Genomic DNA, 17,542 nt, shown 5'->3' with positions numbered 1-17,542 from the left:
CACTCTTCGCCAGAATCAGTATGAGCTGAACCAGAAACTTGAGGAGATTCATGACCTGAAAGAGCAATCACGCAAGAACCTAGAATGCACTAACCTACTCTAACAAGAGAATGATCGCCTAAAGAAGGACCATGGACATCTTGAAAATCTCCAAAACCAGGAGGAAGCATTTGTGAGAAGCATTTTAGGTGAACCCGATCACGATCTACCACCCGAAGGAAACATGGTATTAGGAGAAAGGAGTGCACGCTTGACCCCGTTCACTGAACAAGCTACACAGACTTCTCAGATTTTTTATAAGGAGCTGTTGTCGAGATGTTTCTGAATAATGCCCTTTGGGGTTGATTTGTATTTCACTCTTGCTTCTAGGTTGATCTCTGATAGGGTTGACGTTGAGACTCTTGTAGCCTATTGGGCAGCTTATTGATATGTACTTGTATTCCATTTTCTTGATATATGAATAAAAGAGTTTCTTGGCTATTGATTTTACAAACTGTCTCTCTTTATGCTTTTTATTTGCTTATGTTGATAAACAAAATCAAGGATTCCTTTGAAATTTCTTCCTTTACAAAAATGAATATAACATAAATAAATATGCATATATAATTTTTTTTGCATACATGCATGCATCCAATCATTTATCTGTCATAAGCTTCCTGAAAACAAAATGCTTACCATCACCATCTTTCCGCAGTAAAAACAAGACTCGTCATCACTATTTCACCCGTGCAAACAAATCAAGGATAATGGCTGATTACGAACCTGACAATGCTGCTGTTCGCGAATCCCTCACCCAGGTAAAAGGTGAGATGAACCTATTCAGGGGCAATATGGAGACCATTCTAGAAATTCTCCAAAATTAGAGGGGGCCTACCTCTCTTGCTGCCAACGTCACCCATGCTGTTGGGGTGGCCAATCTTGTTGCTGCTGTTGGTGCTATCGTCGAAACTCTGGCGGAGGCCGTGGTACCAACCACTGGGAACCGTCAATTGGTCCCTGCTGACATGAATAGGCTTGCTGCTGCCTACCCTTGGGGAATGCCCCAAAACTTTGTTGCTCACTTCGCCAATGGGGGGGGGGGGCTTTCTTCCCTCATCCGACTCTCACTGCCTTTGTTGCTGCCGGAAATCCTACTTTCCCATGGGGTATACCTACTGTTCAAACTCCTCTGATTTATGTTGCCAGCCCTGAGGACAACCAAGGTCAGGTTCCTAATGAAACTCCTGACGCTGAAGGTGAATATCGAGGCCTGCGCCTCCACTTGCAGGTTCCTGCTCAAGTTGCTCAACCTACGAGCACCAACCAGTATCCTGGGGAAACTTCTGTGCCCATGCTGATCTATGCACCCACCAATCTTGAACTCCAGTATGTGCAGACAGGGGCACCTCAGGCTCCCAATGCTCAGGCTGGAGGGCAGTGTCCTCACATGGTGCATGTCGCTCAAACAATACCTCTTATTTCTCATACCCACCATAGATGTTGTTTGCTCCCCAGAATGTGCCTGCTCAGGCGATAGCTCCTAAAACTTCTCGGCCAGCTAGTCAGGCCGCTCTTCCCACTGCTAATCCGGCCCGGCTGGTGGATTATCAGCTGCTCGACGATAAAATAAGGGCTATTGAGGGTTTCTCAGCCTTTGGTATTGACACTCGAGATCTGTGCTTAGTTCCAAATGTGGTGCTCCCGCAAAAGTTCAAGGTGCAAGACCTCCCGAAATACAAAGGCCTAAGTTGTCCTCGTAGTTATATCACAATGTACTGCTGAAAGATGGCGTCTCACATCGACAATGACGACTTGCTGATCCATTGCTTCCAAGACAATCTGTTTGGAGCTTCTCTGAATTGATATATGAGTTTGGAATGCACCAAGATTAGGTTCTAGAGGGATCTATCTGAGGCGTTTTGGAAACACTGTAAGTATAATCTTGACATGGCTCCGACGAGGCTTCAGTTACAGAATCAGGCGCAAAAATCTAATTAAACCTTTAAAGAGTATGCTCAGCGGTGGCGTGAGATGGCGTCCAGGGTCCGACCAACACTGTCTGATAATGAACTTGTGGATATCTTCATGGGTACACTCCAAGGGTTGTATTATGAGAAGATGATTGGAAGTTCGTCTACAAACTTCGCAGACATGGTAACCATTGGTGAGCGTGTAGAGAATGGCCTAAAATCGGGGAAATCACAGATACAACCGCTCCAAAGATAACGAAAAAGAGGTCGCATGAGGGCTTCACAAAGAAGAAAGAGAGGGAAGAAAATGATGCGACGGCAGGTGCCCATCCCTCAATATCAGTTTCCGATGGCCCTTATGCCGTACTATCCGTATACGTGTGTCGCTGCTGCCTAGTATCAACAACCACCATGTTAGTATCAACAGCAGAACAACAATCGACAACCATCACCTACTCAGAAAAATCAGAATCAACAGTACAACTATGACAATAGGGGACAAGGCCAAGGGCAGAATAACAAAGGTAATTACGGTAAACACACCCAATATGATAAGATCCCAGTACCATATGCTGATCTGGTACCATATTTGATCCATGTGAGGGCTTTCGTGCCAAAAGAAATCCTTCAAGCTATGCTGCCTTATCATCCTAAACATAACCCCAACGCCTCATGCGCCTATCATGTTGGGCATGTGGGACATTCCACTGAAGACTGCTGGTCGTTAAAGAACAAAATACAAGACTTGATTAATCGAGAGATCTTGTCTTTCTCAAAGGAAAAGCCGAACATGAAAACGAACCCTCTACCTAATCATGATGGTCCCACGGTTAGTGTCGTCATTGAAGAAGAAACCGCCGAGCCTATAAAGTGGGTCGATGATGTGAAAACTCAGTTGTCAGTTGTATTGAGAAGACTCAAACAATTTGGGTTCCTAGCAGGTGTACACAATGATTGTGCAGTATGTGAGTATGATTCAGACGATTGTGGCGAGTTAAGGGATTATGTGCAGAAACTGATGGATCAGGGACTGATACAGTTCTCTAAGTCTAAAGCAGCCAAAGAAATCACAGTGATCAAACCAATAACTATTGTATATAGGAAGAAGAAGGTTGAAGCTCCTCCCAAGAGGAATCAGCCAATTCATTTTCGGGTTCCCAGTCCGTTTCCGTATCAGAACACCAAGGCAATTCCTTGGAATTATGAGACAACAACGTATTTGGGAGGAAAATAAATTTGCATTCCTGACACCGAAATCGTCAACATCGTTGGAGCGGGAGGCATGACTCGCAGTGGCCGTGTATTCTCTCCAAAGTACACTCCTAGGGTGTCTTCATCACCCACAGTTACCCCGCCTAAGGAGAAGGTCATTCCTACTCCGACTCCGAAGGCAGGGGCAACTGTACCTGCCACTCCGAACATGACAACTGTTCCAGTGCCGACGAATGTTATTGGCAACAAAGTTGCAGAATCAGAGGTGTCTAAAGGTAAAGTGCCGATGGTTGAGAATGAGCAACTTGAAGATCACAAGAAGAACATCACTTTTGAGGAAAGCCAAGAATTCCTCAAATTGATCAAGAAGAGTGACTTCAAAATCATCGACCAGTTGAACCAAACCCCCTCTAAGATATCCATTTTGTCTTTGTTATTGAGTTCTGAGGCTCACCGCAAAGCATTGCTGAAAGTTCTGAATATCGCTCATGTGATGCAAGATATCACGGTTGATCAGTTTAACGACGTGGTTACTAATATCATTGCCGGTAGGTATTTGGGATTTAATGAAGCAGAGCTACCTCCTGAAGGAAATGGCCATAATAAAGCACTACACATTTCGATCATGTGCATAGACTCTCTTCTATCTCGAGTCCTCGTTGACACTGGTTCTTCGCTTAATGTATTGCCAAAATCTACATTAAGTCAATTACAGTTTAAAGGGCCCGAGATGAGGACCAATGCACTGATTGTACGATCTTTTGATGGCTCCCGAAGACATGTTATTAGGGAAGTCGATCTGCCCATATGTGTTGGACCCCACCAATTCAGCATTACCTTCCAAGTCATGGATATCAACCCAACCTACAGTTGTTTGTTGGGCAGACCGTGGATTCATGCCACTGGGGCAGTCACCTCTACATTACACCGTAGGCTAAAGTTCTTGATTTATGATAAACTGGTAATTGTATGTGGTGAAGAAGACCTATTGGTTAGCGAACTCTCGTCATTCAGATATGTAGAGACAGATGAAGGAATTGGTGAGATTCCGCTCCACTATTTAGAATTTGAAGAAGTCAGTTCTACTACCGCCAATCATGACCAATCATCCGCCACCGTCCTATCTTCAGTCAAAAGTGCCAAACAGACATTGGAGAAAGGTCCGCTTCCCAGTTGGGATAGAGTTGTTTACGTGGCACAAAAGTGCGGCAGATTTGGTATCGGTTATCACCCAGCAGCGCACAAGGCGAGCCCAAAAAAGAAGCAATTCAACCCAGTTAAATTCAACAGCGCCGACTTTCAAAACGATCATACTGTGGCAGTGATTGGAGAATCTAGTGGCAGCAAACCAGAGACGCCTAGCCTCATACACAGATGTCCTCAAGGGTTCAAGCTTCCCAACTAGACGGCTACAATGATTCCCATAGTATACTCGGAAAAAATGTAATGCATTTTGTTTTCTCAATCCCTCATCCTCGCCCGAGTCGAGAGGATAGCTTGTAAGGGCCTCCATGTTTAAAAGTATTATGTGAATAAATAAAAAGTACTTTTTTCATGCAAAACTTATGTTCCCTTTTCTTTCAGTTATTTTTCCTTTTTCACTAAAACAACGAAATGGCAAAAGACTTCTTTTTCCTTTTTTCCACTTTCTTAAAAAGCATACTAAAATAAGCTCATCATATGCAGAGCAAACAAAATTATTAATTACAATATGGCCAAAATCAACTGTAAATTTAGATTTCCAATCAACCAAGCTGAAGACGACAATGAGGAAGATTGTCAATTACGAGTTGAACTAGCACGACTCCTCGAGCATGAAGAAAAAGAGATTCAGCCATACAAAGAACTAGTGGATGTCATTAATTTGGGTTCTAAAACTGATAAAAAAGAAGTAAAAGTTGGGGCATCCCTTGCCAAGAATGTACGCTCCGAGTTGGTAGAGTTATTGCACGAGTATGTTGACGTCTTCGCTTGGTCATATCAAGATATGCCAGGGTTAGATACCGACATCGTTGAACATCACTTGCCACTCACACCTGAATGTCCCCCTGTCAAGCAAAAGCTCAGAAGGACCAGACCCGACATGGAACTCAAGATCAGAGAAGAGGTTAAGAAGCAGTTTAATGCTGGATTTTTGGCTATTTCTGAGTATCCACAGTGGGTCATTAACATCGTTCCAGTTCTGAAGAAAGATGGTAAAGTTAGAATGTGTGTAGATTATCGAGACCTCAATAGAGAGAGTCCGAAGGATGACTTCCTTTTGCCTTATATTGATGTTTTGGTTGATAATACAACTCAGTTTTCCGTCTTCTCCTTCATGGATGGGTTCTTCGGGTACAATCAGATAAAGATGTCGCCAGAAGATATGGAGAAGACAACTTTCATCACACCTTGGGGAACTTACTGCTACAAAGTAATGCCATTCGTCTTGAAGGATGCATGGGCAACATATCAGCGTGCCATGGTAACCCTCTTTCACGATATGATTCATGAAGAGATTGAGGTTTAAGTGGACGACATGATTGCCAAATCCAGAACTGAGGAAGATCACTTGGTAAACCTGAGGAAATTGCTTGTCAGACTCTGAGAGTTTAAGTTGCGACTAAATCCAGCTAAGTGCACTTTTGGGGTCCAATCCGGTAAACTCTTGGGTTTCATAGTTAGTCAGAAGGGTATTGAGGTTGATCCCGACAAAGTTCGAGCCATCCAAGAAATGCCGTCTCCCCGAACAGAAAAAGGATTCCGAGGTTTCTTAGGTCGACTCAACTACATCTCTAGATTCATATCACATTTAACAGCTACATGCGAACCGATATTCAAACTATTGAGAAAGAATCAATCGAGTATCTGGAACGACGATTGCTAAACGACATTTGACAAAATAAAAAAGTACTTGCAAGAACCACCAATCCTGATACCATCGGTTCCTGGTAGGCCTCTGATTATGTACCTCACAGTACTCGATGAATCTATGGGTTGCGTTTTGGGTCAACATGACGACACAAGCAAGAAGGAACATGCTATTTACTATCTCAGCAAGAAATTCACTAAATGTGAGACCAAATACTCACTTTTAGAGAAAACTTGTTGTGCTTTGACTTGGGTTGCTCGACGCCTGAGACAATATATGATTTGCCATACCATTTTATTGATATCCAAAATGGATCCGATAAAGTATATCTTCGAAAAGCCTGCTGTTACTGGTATAATTGTCCGGTGGCAAAACTTGTTGACCCAAAAAGCGATAAAAGGGAGTGTTCTCTCTGACTAGCTTGCTCACCTACTTGTCGAAGGTTATCAACCATTGAGGTTTGACTTTTCAAACAAAGACATAATGTTTATCAGAGACTTCACTATGCCAGGCTTCGAGGCAGGCCCTGAGGAAGGCCCTGAACCAGGATCACGATGGACACTCGTGTTCGACGGTGCTTCTAATGCTCGAGGCCATGGCATAGGTGTTGTTATCACGTCTCCGATCAGTTTCCACCTTCCGTTTACCGCTAGATTATGTTTTGACTACACCAATAATATGGCAGAATATGAAGGATGCATCTACGGTTTGGAGGCGACCATCGACTTAAGGATCAAGATTCTTGAGGTATACGGTGATTCAACTTTGGTATAAAGTCAGGTGAAGGGTGATTGGGAGACTCGGGATAGAAAGTGATACCTTACAAGGAGCATATCAGAAAATTGGTACCCTACTTTGATGAAATCTCTTTTCATCATATTCCTAGGGAAGAGAATCAATTAGTAGATGCTCTAGCTACGTTGGCATCTATGTTCAAAGTCAAATGGAAGAATGAAGCACTAACCATCCATATTGACCACATGGGTGAACCATCACATTGTCTAGCAATCGAGGCAGATCCTGATGATAAGCCCTGGTTCTATGACATAAAGACATTTCTGGAGAAACGACAATATCTCGAGGGTATATCCATTACCGATAAGAAGGCTATGAGAAGACTCTCTTCCAAGTTCTTCCTAAACAGTGATGTGTTGCACAAGCGAAATTATGATTCTGTACTGCTCAGATGCGTGGATAGACACGAAGCCAGTATGATCATAAAATTCATACATGAAGGCTGTGAGGGTGTACATGCAAAAGGTCTTGCTATGGCCAAGAAGATCCTTCGGGCTGGGTATTACTGGACGACAATGGAGGTTTACTGTTACAACTTTGTTAGAAGATGTCACAAATATCAGATATATGGTGACAAGATCTTTGTGCCACCGACTCCATTGAATGTTTTGACCTCTCCATGGCCTTTTTCTATGTGAGAAATTGATATGATTGGGGTGATAGAGCCTAAAGCTTCCAACGGTCATCAATTCATCCTGGTCGCCATTGACTACTTCACGAAATGGATCGAAGCTGCTTCATATGCCAACATCACTCGACAGGTGGTTACCCGGTTTATCAAGAAAGAGATAATCTGCCGCTATAGGATACCTAGCAAGATCCTAACAATGCTAGTAATCTCAACAACAACATGATAAAGGAGTTATGCGAAGAATTTAAGATCGAGCACCATAAATCTTCACCATACCGGCCCAAGATGAATGGCGCCGTAGAAGTAGCTAATAAGAATATCAAGAGAATCGTCTAGAAAATGGTCAAGACATACAAGGACGGACATGAGATGTTGCCCTTTTCTCTACATGGTTACAAAACCTCAGTCCGCACATCCACTAGGGCAACTCCATACTTGTTGGTATATGGGATTGAGGCTGTCCTACCAACTAAAGTCGAGATCCCTTCACTCAGAGTCATCATGGAGGCTGACCTCGATGAAGCTGAATAGGTTCAATCACGGTATGACCAACTGAATCTGATCGAAGAGAAACGTTTGACGATCGTCTATCATGGTCAGTTGTACCAAAGACATCTCAAATGAGCTTTTGATAAGAAAGTTCTTCCTCGTGAGTACCGCGCAGGGGAACTCGTGCTCAAAAGGTATTATGCTATTTACTCAGACCCGCGGGGCAAATGGACTCCTAACTATGAAGGACCTTTTTGTCATCAAGAAGGCCTTCTCAGGTGGGTCTCTAATCCTCACAACAATGGATGAGGAAGATTTGCCATCGCCAGTGAATGCAGACATAGTCAAAAAATATTATGCTTAAAAAGAAATGACGAAAGCCTTCTAGATTAATCTTCACAAGATCGATCTAGGAAAAAATGGCTATCCCGATGGACCAAAAAATGAACTGTCCATGCAAAAGCTAGGGAACAACTATAAAGCTCGCTAAGCCGAAAACCTGAAAGGGAGACTTAGGCAAAAAGGAGCATAACGGTGGACAAAAAGAATGAAAAATGTCTAGGAAAAAGTTAGGGATAAAGGCATTGACTATGATCCTCGAGCCCATTACGCTAAAAGCTAGAGATCAGATGGTCAAAGATCAATCCAATCATCGTTAGTCAAAGCAAGGTCTCAGGATTCAGATTTTGCAGTAGACTAAGGCCAATGTTGTGATCAATGAAAAATATACAAAATATTTCCCATTGCCATTTCATTTATTTTTCAATTTTTGAAACATCCTCATCAAGACTGTCCGCATCTTTGTACACATCATGTGTACAGTTTGATATCAATAAAATTCAGTTCATTTCATCAAGTATCTTTCTCCTTTCGTGTTTTGTATGCAAAGTAACTATTTTATCTTATTTACATAATACCTTAAAAATTCGGAGAACAATAAAAGCTACACTAAAGGGAAACATTATGCATTAATGTAAAATCCCGACGAACTTAAAAGACGACTGGTAGCCTGAAAATTGTCTGCTTGAACACCTGTTGACATCTAATTGGCTGCCCTGCCGGTTTTTGTATCCCGACATTCTCCAGCAGGTAGATGATTCCTCGAAAGTAGTGTTACCACCTGAATCCTACAATATTAACCTTGTGATAGTCAATGACGAGTCGAAATTTCCACCATAACAAAAAATCATACCCCATAAAGGAGATCTGTCTAACATCCATGCATCTTGAAAATAAAGCACACATCATGCAATACGCATATCATGCCCTCTGCCATGACTTCCCCAAAGCCATCAAAAACCTATATCAACAGTGGACCACTCGTTCAGACAAATTTTTGGATACATCATTATTTAATCCTCTTCCACCTCGAATACCTGGGAAGCTTCCGTAACCTTGTATTCAGGTTCAAAAAGATTAAATAGAGGAAGTTGTTGTACCCTAAAATTTGCCCTCCTCTTTTCACTTTTCATTTAGCGTATGACTTGAGATTTGTCTAAACTCACTCATGCTTCATTCATGTACATCATTCATTCATGATTAACACTTTCTAATAAGCGTCATAGATTCAAGGTTTGTGGTTAATGAAAATCAGGATTTTGGCTTGAAGATTATGGTATTGCTCATCATGTGGAGAGAAACCCTAATTTCTGGATTCTTTGGGACCTTGACTCTTGAAGTCTATATCAGGACATTCACCTGGGCATCCCAACTCAAATCCTTGACTTTTCTCCCATGGGATCTTGTGTTTGACCTTCTGTGTAATTGCCTTGAGTTCTGAACCTTAATTATGGGCCCTTGGTTTGAGATGTTGCTTGTGGAGCTTTGTGTTGTGTGGGAAACCCTAATCAGGGATAGTTGGTGTTCAAGTGCCATGTATGATTGACTTTTGGACTTGGAATTCATTAAAACCCTAGCTAATTGATCTGAGAGGTTGGTAACTATATGGTTTTCTTTGAGGAGGGTTGGAAACCCTAATTGTGGTTCATGACATTGGTGCATTGCTTACTTCTGGGTTTAGGCTTTTGGTTGATTACTTGGATTTCAATTTTGGCCATTAACCCCTAGTACTTGGCTTGTTTTGATTGGTTCCAAGCATGCTTGCATTCATATTCCACTGCATACTATCATCGGTCTCATTTGATCTAAGTCACATCATCCATTGATTCCATTGATCTTCATTGATCCAAATTTTATTGATTCATTTTGGTCAGGTCATGGAATAATCACTAGGTTTCGCTATCATTCATTCAATTAGTACATTGATTCTAATTAGTTCATGGATCCATTTTGAACATGCAACTTTAATCATTGAAGCCCATGACATCGTCTTTTTTCATATGTTGACTTTTGGTCAACTGTTGACTTTTTGGTCAACCAGTTGACCAAAGTCAACTTACCATTTCACATCCCTCAATCCCTAATAGTCTTATTCTTGTTGTCAATCACACACCTAAAACCCTAAGATCCAAAAACCTCAAGACAATGACCATTTTAAACCAAGTATTTTTAAATCATGTTCGTTCCAATGTCTATTTTAATCTTGTTCATTCTCACATTTTAATACAATTCCAATCAAATAAACCATTCCATAAACCATTTTTAATGTTATTCATTTTCACATTTTTAACCATTTTTAACCAATGATTGTAACCTTTTTGCAACATACCATTTCAAAGCCCATGATAATTATGATATTTTCACACCACATTCAAATGTCAAACCAACCTTTAAACCAATTTCAATTACATCCATCATCCTTCAATGTCCAAACCAATATGATTTCCATTCAAAACAAAATCATACATTACAACCAATTGCCATGATACACATCCAATTCGATTAACCATTAAATATCCAACTTACAATCACAAGCAAATTCATTCATTACCTTATTCAACCAAGTTACAATACAAACATGCCATTGCATCTATGACCTAATGTTAAATTGTGTACATCGCCATTTCAAACCACATCACCATTAAAGCAAAGTTCAAAGTCTTCTCCATTTCCAATGGTCCGTAGAAGTTCCTAGCCGCCTTGATTCATGCCAACATGTCCATGATAATAGCTCCATATGACATCCTGCCATGATCTATTCTATCCATTCCACAAACAGTCCAACCAAAGTCATGGTAGCCAAACACATACGACCTGCATCATTAACAATTCCAAAACGTCACATACTAATTCATGAAAACAACCCATATTTATAATTGCTAAGCATACTAACATCCTATAACATCTTCACTTGCAAGAAATGCATCTTATTAACAATAATCCAAGCATTATAACATAGCTTACATAACATTCATCATCACTAATTTACCATGACAACAAATTTCCAAAGTAATGCATTAAACCTAGTAACTAACAATCATATTAGAAACAACAAAACTCACCACAAGCAAGCAAATCCACACGCCAATTAACATGCCTTGAAAATCAAACAAATTGACAGAGTTTCCATCAAACAAGAACGGTGCGTCACCATGTATGATCCTCCCAACGACGTTACGTACCAATCCTGCAGCATTCATGGGACATGATTAATTGCCAAAAAATAAAATAATTGACTAAGAGCTTCTCAACCAAACGGCGACAGGAACACATATCACTGATACAACCATTCTAGTTTGGCGATATGCAAGTCATGAATAGCAAGGTGCACGTAAAGTTCATTGGATCCATGTACTTAATATGACGAACCCAGTGCAGAAACGCACCCCAACAAGAAATTAACCTACTATAAACAAAGGCATCGGGAATTACAATATCATAACACACTTAGCCGCTCCAAAGGTCGGTACCGAAAGCGAAACCGCTGATAAAAGTTTCTCGAGTAAAGGTGGAAATAGACATCGTCCAATTACCTCAGAGTTGTTGTCGAGACGTGGTTTGGCCCCAGATTTTTGTCACCTATCCGCTTGATATTACCCTCGAGGCAATCATAAACGACTTGGAGCGCTTCATTTCCCCCATATTTACCACCTCTGAATAATGGAATAGCCTGCAAAAAGGGAACATTGATAGTGGGCTGTTTTAAACTAGGCTATTGGAAACCAATCGAAAGCAAAAACACAAAGACCTCACCATTACAACATAGGTAATGTCTGCAAAAATCTGTGCTGGCTGCCTCGTAAATCCAAAGTGAGACCTGCTTACACCTGCTGTATCGGTCTAGAGTTCCTTGACCATCATGAAGTCATTTGCAAAAAACCCGCTATGCATTTTGCTCTGCAGCATGCCAAGCTAGAGCTTCAATGTACATAACCCTGCAAATAATTAACTGCAAAAACTCACTCATTAAATCACAAAAGGAGGCGGCCCATTCTAACTAACCTAAGGGTAACCCATTGGATCATTACTCAACCATTTGAACTGGTAGTTACAACAAATTAACCACCCTAACAGATTTGTGATTTTTCTAACTAACTCGAGTTTGGGGTGAAGACGAATGGGAATTTCAAAACTGAATAACTGGAAAGGTAATAAATACTTACCAAGCCTCATTCACAAAGGATCGAATTTTTGGATTCTCACCCTCCTTTGCAATTTTCGCTGCCCCTTTCTCTTACTTTCACTCCAAAGCTCATTCTGGATTGTTGTTTAGAGCTCCTCATTGAAGTTCTGAAATAATAAGAGCTAAACCTCCTTTTCCGAGACAAGAAGAAGAAGAAGAAGAAGGCGAGGTCGCGAAGGATTCATACCGGAAACGCCGCCATCCTTGGTCTACGTCGCCGTCTTCTATCTTCAACGCCTTCCAGATTAGATCTCCGTTCTACAGGTAGGCTCGATCCACCTTTCTTTCTTAATATTTTTGTCATAGGCGTGTGTAATCACCCGGAGTAGTGGAAGCCCTAACGCAAGAGGCTCCAATTCCCTTCGATTCTCGCCTATTTCAGGCTTCAAGACTTAGGGTTTGGTATTGGTAACGCGAAAACGTATCGTATTTTTTGACTCCATATGCATTTCTTTTACTCGATTAACATTTATTATTACGCAATATTTCATGTTTATTACAGGTATTTATCGATTAAAAGGTTTACCGCAAGCAAAAAGGAAAGAAAAAGGGAAGCAAAAGAGAAGAAAATGAGGCTTTCAAATGGATAATGGGCCACCAAAGCAAATGGGCTTGTGGCGCCCATTATCCAAGGAGTGTGGCGCCCTCCACATTGGACCATGAGGAAGGTGTCGCCCGCCACCAGCCCTTGAGAAGTGGTTGCTACAAAGGTGGCGCTCGCCACTCATTAAGAAGCTAGGGTTGTGGCAACCGCCACAACCTAGTCTTCCACTATTTTCTCCACTTTTTATGCCACGATTGCCACCACCTTGCTACATTTTAGGGATTACGGAAAAGATATAAAAATGGACCTCTCAGACTCCCAGGACTCTCTCTCTTCTTCCAATTTCAAGTTCACGATTAATTTTGTTCAGCACAATTTTTTTCTTTTAGTTTTCTAGGCAGTTTTCTTACCTTGTAAAAGTGATAGTTTCTCCACATCAGGGACTATTACGGTTTATTAGTTTTTACGCATTTGGGATTCAATTGTAAGGGTTATTCATTGCCAAAGCCTGCCGGAATTATTTTAATTGAAGATTCAAGATTCAGTTCCAGTTCTTAAATTGCAATACAGGTTTTATTTTGATTACTGTTTTATTTATTTATGCCTTATTGCATGTTTAATTCCTCAATCACCATGTCTGTTACCGGATCCATGTCCGGCTAAACCCTTAGGTATCGGTATGTAAAGATCGTCGAAACGACGAGATTCAATAAATAATTGGTGTTAGTTTTTATAAAACTTATTTTTTCGGTTTTAGTTTCTTATTTTAATCAAACTGTTTTTCGTACGAGAGTACAAAACAAACTAAGGTTACGGTCAACAAGAACTGGAGTTTGAGATTTTAACCAGATAGCTGAAACTAGACATTAATCCTAAACATAACGAGAGCGCTTTAGGATTAATTAGACTTTATTTATATTCAAAAATTACTTTTAAATTCAAAATGAGACCGCGAGAGCCAAGCATTCTGGTTTAGGAGTATGGTCAGAGTCAATAAAAACGAGAGTGTGAGACTAAGTCCTTTCTATAAATAATTTCTACTGAAGAATATTTTAACCAATAAGACTACATCAACTGTCTATCGAATCCCTGAAGTTTGAGGTATTACATACCGATATCCCCTATATCCCATATCTTATTTCTATTTACGTTATAGTTATTTCTCTTCATCCCTCCAATCATAGAATAATCATTAGCCTTAGATTTACATAGCAACATTAAACCACGATACGTTCGATTATTAGTCCTTGTGGGTTCGATAATCTTTAAACCTACGCGATAGGACTGTGCATTTGCAGTCACGATTCATATAGACTTACTAAGTCGCGATCAGGTATCGACCGGAGATTGGTAGCTAAGACGGGTTTGTTAGTGTGGAATTTCGAGAAGGGTGGTTATCATCAAGATTTGATAGCCTCGATTCTCCATTTGGATTTTACCGACGCGATGGCGTTTTGTATTAGTGGAGAATGAGAAGACGAAAGGGAAAGAATGAAGTTTTTAAATCTAAACAGTGAATGGTCCATCCCTAATATCTTCATGCGTGTTTAATGTCTAGTGGCTAGTTAATGAGTTTTTAATCCCAAGGCTTAGTGGTAAATGATTACCATAATGACCATTAAATCCTGAATTAACTAGATTAATTGCACTTTTTCTCATTTCCAATGTGTGGCCTTTCGTTTGGCTTGGAGGCGGTAGGGCCTGTTGGAGCGTGGGCTAACACTTAGGCCCATCTTGCTTTTTTTAAACAAAATTTTGGAGGAAATAGGGCCTATCTTTGGGCCTTTACTTCTTGGTGTGCAGGTTGTATGGAACCACTATTTGCACCCCCATCTTGTGGATCCTATGATGCAAGGTTCATGGGCCTAAGGCCCGTCTGTTGTCTACACCACCTTCTCTTAATTTTGCACCCCAATTATGTTTAATCCTTTTTTTCTTAGCTTTAGAATAATTAGGATTAGGTTAGTTTAGCTTAACTAATCTCAGTGACTTGTTAAAATCTTAGGGAAACTAACCTTAGGTTTTAATTAGGGAACTAAATAATTAGAGTATTTTTAGTGTAGAACTTAATTGGTTTTTCTAAGTCTTTAGCCTTATTTGATTAGAATGGTTTTAGAACTTGTTGAATCCATTAGGTTTTGGTTAGAATTTTGATTAGGTTTAACTATAATAGATTCTAGAATAATATAAATATTAGGAATATTTAGTATCCATTGAATTTTGAATAATAGAAATGTTGGAAATAAGAGATTTTAGAAATATTAACCTTTAGTTTAATTAGGTTGTAAAGTGGTTTAAGTTCAGTTAGATCCTTTAGAATTATATATGAGTAGGATTGTGATTTAGCGTTTTAATTGATTGTTGCTCTGTTATAAATTTGATAATAATATTTTGTAAATGACCATTTTACCCTTTAGGGGTTTATCTTACCATTTTGACTATATAAATACATGAGCCCTTAGGACTAGAATTTGACATTAGAAGTTTAATCAACTCTTAACAATGACATGCTCCCTTAGGGTTGGTACATAGAATTTTAGTCAACACTTTGATTAACCATGACATGATCCCTTAGGATAGTTCGATTAATTTCTAACCATTAGATTAAGTGCTAATCTAGTTTCTTAAATCAAATCAAACCCATGATTTAAATTGATCAAAAGCAATTTTGATTAATTAAATCCTTTGAACTTGTATGATACCACAGTCTAAATTGAGTGACCAAAAGACCCTTGGTCACTTAATAATACTTTTCCTGTAAGCTGTGGAGCTCGAATCCTCAAGTCAGATTCTCGATCAAGGCATCCTCAGTCATACCAAGCAGTGGATAATACAAGCAATTAAAGGTGGCGAACTACAAAAGCTTGTTAAATCAAAGTTATAATTGTGTGGCATGAGCCTTAAGTAATAGAGAAGGAATGGGATTGGAGGATTCCTACCCCCATTGTGAGTATCTTTGGGTATGGGACGAATGACCCAACGCTCATCGTATTCACCTCTATTCATAGAATGTAGTACAATCCTTATCACACGATTGACAAGTCTCTCTCTATCCACAAAGAAAAGCAAGGACTACGTCAACAACTTATCAATCATAATTCAAGTGTACGACACGAGCCTTAAGCAACGGAGAAGGAATGAGACTGGAGAATGCCTACCCCCGTTCTGGATATCTTTGGGTATGGGACGAATGACCCAGCGCTCATCGTATTCGCCTTTATTCCTAAACTTTAGTGAAATTTGAATCGAACGATTGTTAAGGTCTTCATCAACAAACAAAACAACGATTCTTCTCTCTCCACTTGAAAGCTAGGATGATAATTACATGCCATGAGCCTTAAGTAGTAAAGAAGGAATGAGACTGGAGCTTTCCCACACTCATTCGATATCTTTGGGTGCAAGACATTTGGCTCGTTGCTTATCGTATCCACCTTTACTCATAGACTTTAGTGTGATTCTTATCCAATAATTGTCAAGTCTCTTATCATTCCATCCTTCATTATTTTCATTTCGATTTTCAATCATTCAATCATATTCTTTTGCCTCTAATCATCTTACTTTCAACCCTAGTAGACTGAACTACGAAAGCTCTGATTTCCTTATTGCACTATAAGGATATGTAGGTAGGAGAATCCAGATTCTTCGTGAGCTACCTTATTTATCAATCTACCTATTTATCAATCAATCATTCTTCATTCATCAATCAATACCATATTTTTGAGATCAAATATCACTTTTCCTTGGTTTCCATGTTCAACCTTTTAGGACGCCTAATGAATAGTCTGCTTTGTGAACCAAGAGTTATTTGGCTTGTACCCAAACATTTAATTCGCTTTGTTTCTGGTTATGACAGGAGTGGGTATGCCTAATTTCCTCCACATCCTATTCAATACCTCTTTCGCTCTTCGGTTCAAAGTTTATTCCTTCATAGATCCAAGATATTCTTCTTCTTCGATCTCGAATTGTTTGTTCCCCAACAAGTGATATACTGTTCCTTGCATCCAATAATACTTTCTTGTGGGTATCATATCTATCCTTTTAGGACGCCTAATGAACAGTCTGCCTTGTGAACCAATATCTGTTTGTGATATGCAATCAAACACTTAATTCAATCTTTTTTTGGTTGTTCCAATACAGTGTTGTAGGCCCTCACTTCTTGGTTCATACCAGTTTTGCTCTTGGGTTCAACGCAAGTTATATTTGTGAGTTCCCTTGATGCCATTCTGTTGGTGCAAGTTATACTTTTCATCATTGTATATCTCCCTCTCTTTTCTCGTAGTTCCGAACTACGATTACTCTGACTTTCTCATTGCAAAATGAGAATACGTAGGCACGAGGATGCGAATCCTTGACGAGCATACTTCTAATTATTCCTTCTTCATCCTTAGGGAACCATCCATATCTTTCATGATGCATTACCTACCTTTGATCATAAATCGTTCACCCAGTGACACCTTATTCCTTTGACATTGAAATACACTTTCTTTGGATACCCAGATACATCCTTTTAGGACGCCTAATGAATAGTCCACATTTGTACCTAGAGTTG

General features: G+C 40.0%; 1 long non-coding RNA gene across 2 annotated transcripts; it reads right to left on the bottom strand.

Moving 5' to 3' along the window:
* Positions 1-10,686: 10,686 nt before the first annotated feature.
* Positions 10,687-12,929, bottom strand: LOC127103262 (uncharacterized). Of its 2 annotated transcripts, none has more exons than XR_007794761.1 (6): positions 12,637-12,929; positions 12,430-12,556; positions 12,020-12,215; positions 11,800-11,936; positions 11,329-11,453; positions 10,687-11,080 (listed from the first exon to the last, which is right to left on the bottom strand). It is a non-coding gene; the product is annotated as an uncharacterized LOC127103262 (long non-coding RNA). The 2 variants fall into 2 exon arrangements; XR_007794762.1 differs by having other exon boundaries at positions 12,020-12,201; positions 12,637-12,928.
* Between the last annotated feature and the right edge of the window lie 4,613 nt (positions 12,930-17,542).

The sequence above is a fragment of the Lathyrus oleraceus genome, chromosome 7, assembly GCF_024323335.1.
Source record: "Lathyrus oleraceus cultivar Zhongwan6 chromosome 7, CAAS_Psat_ZW6_1.0, whole genome shotgun sequence".
Classification (NCBI taxonomy): domain Eukaryota; kingdom Viridiplantae; phylum Streptophyta; class Magnoliopsida; order Fabales; family Fabaceae; genus Lathyrus; species Lathyrus oleraceus.
The sequence above is the reverse complement of the archived record's forward strand: the minus strand, read 5'-3'. Positions and strand labels throughout refer to the sequence as shown.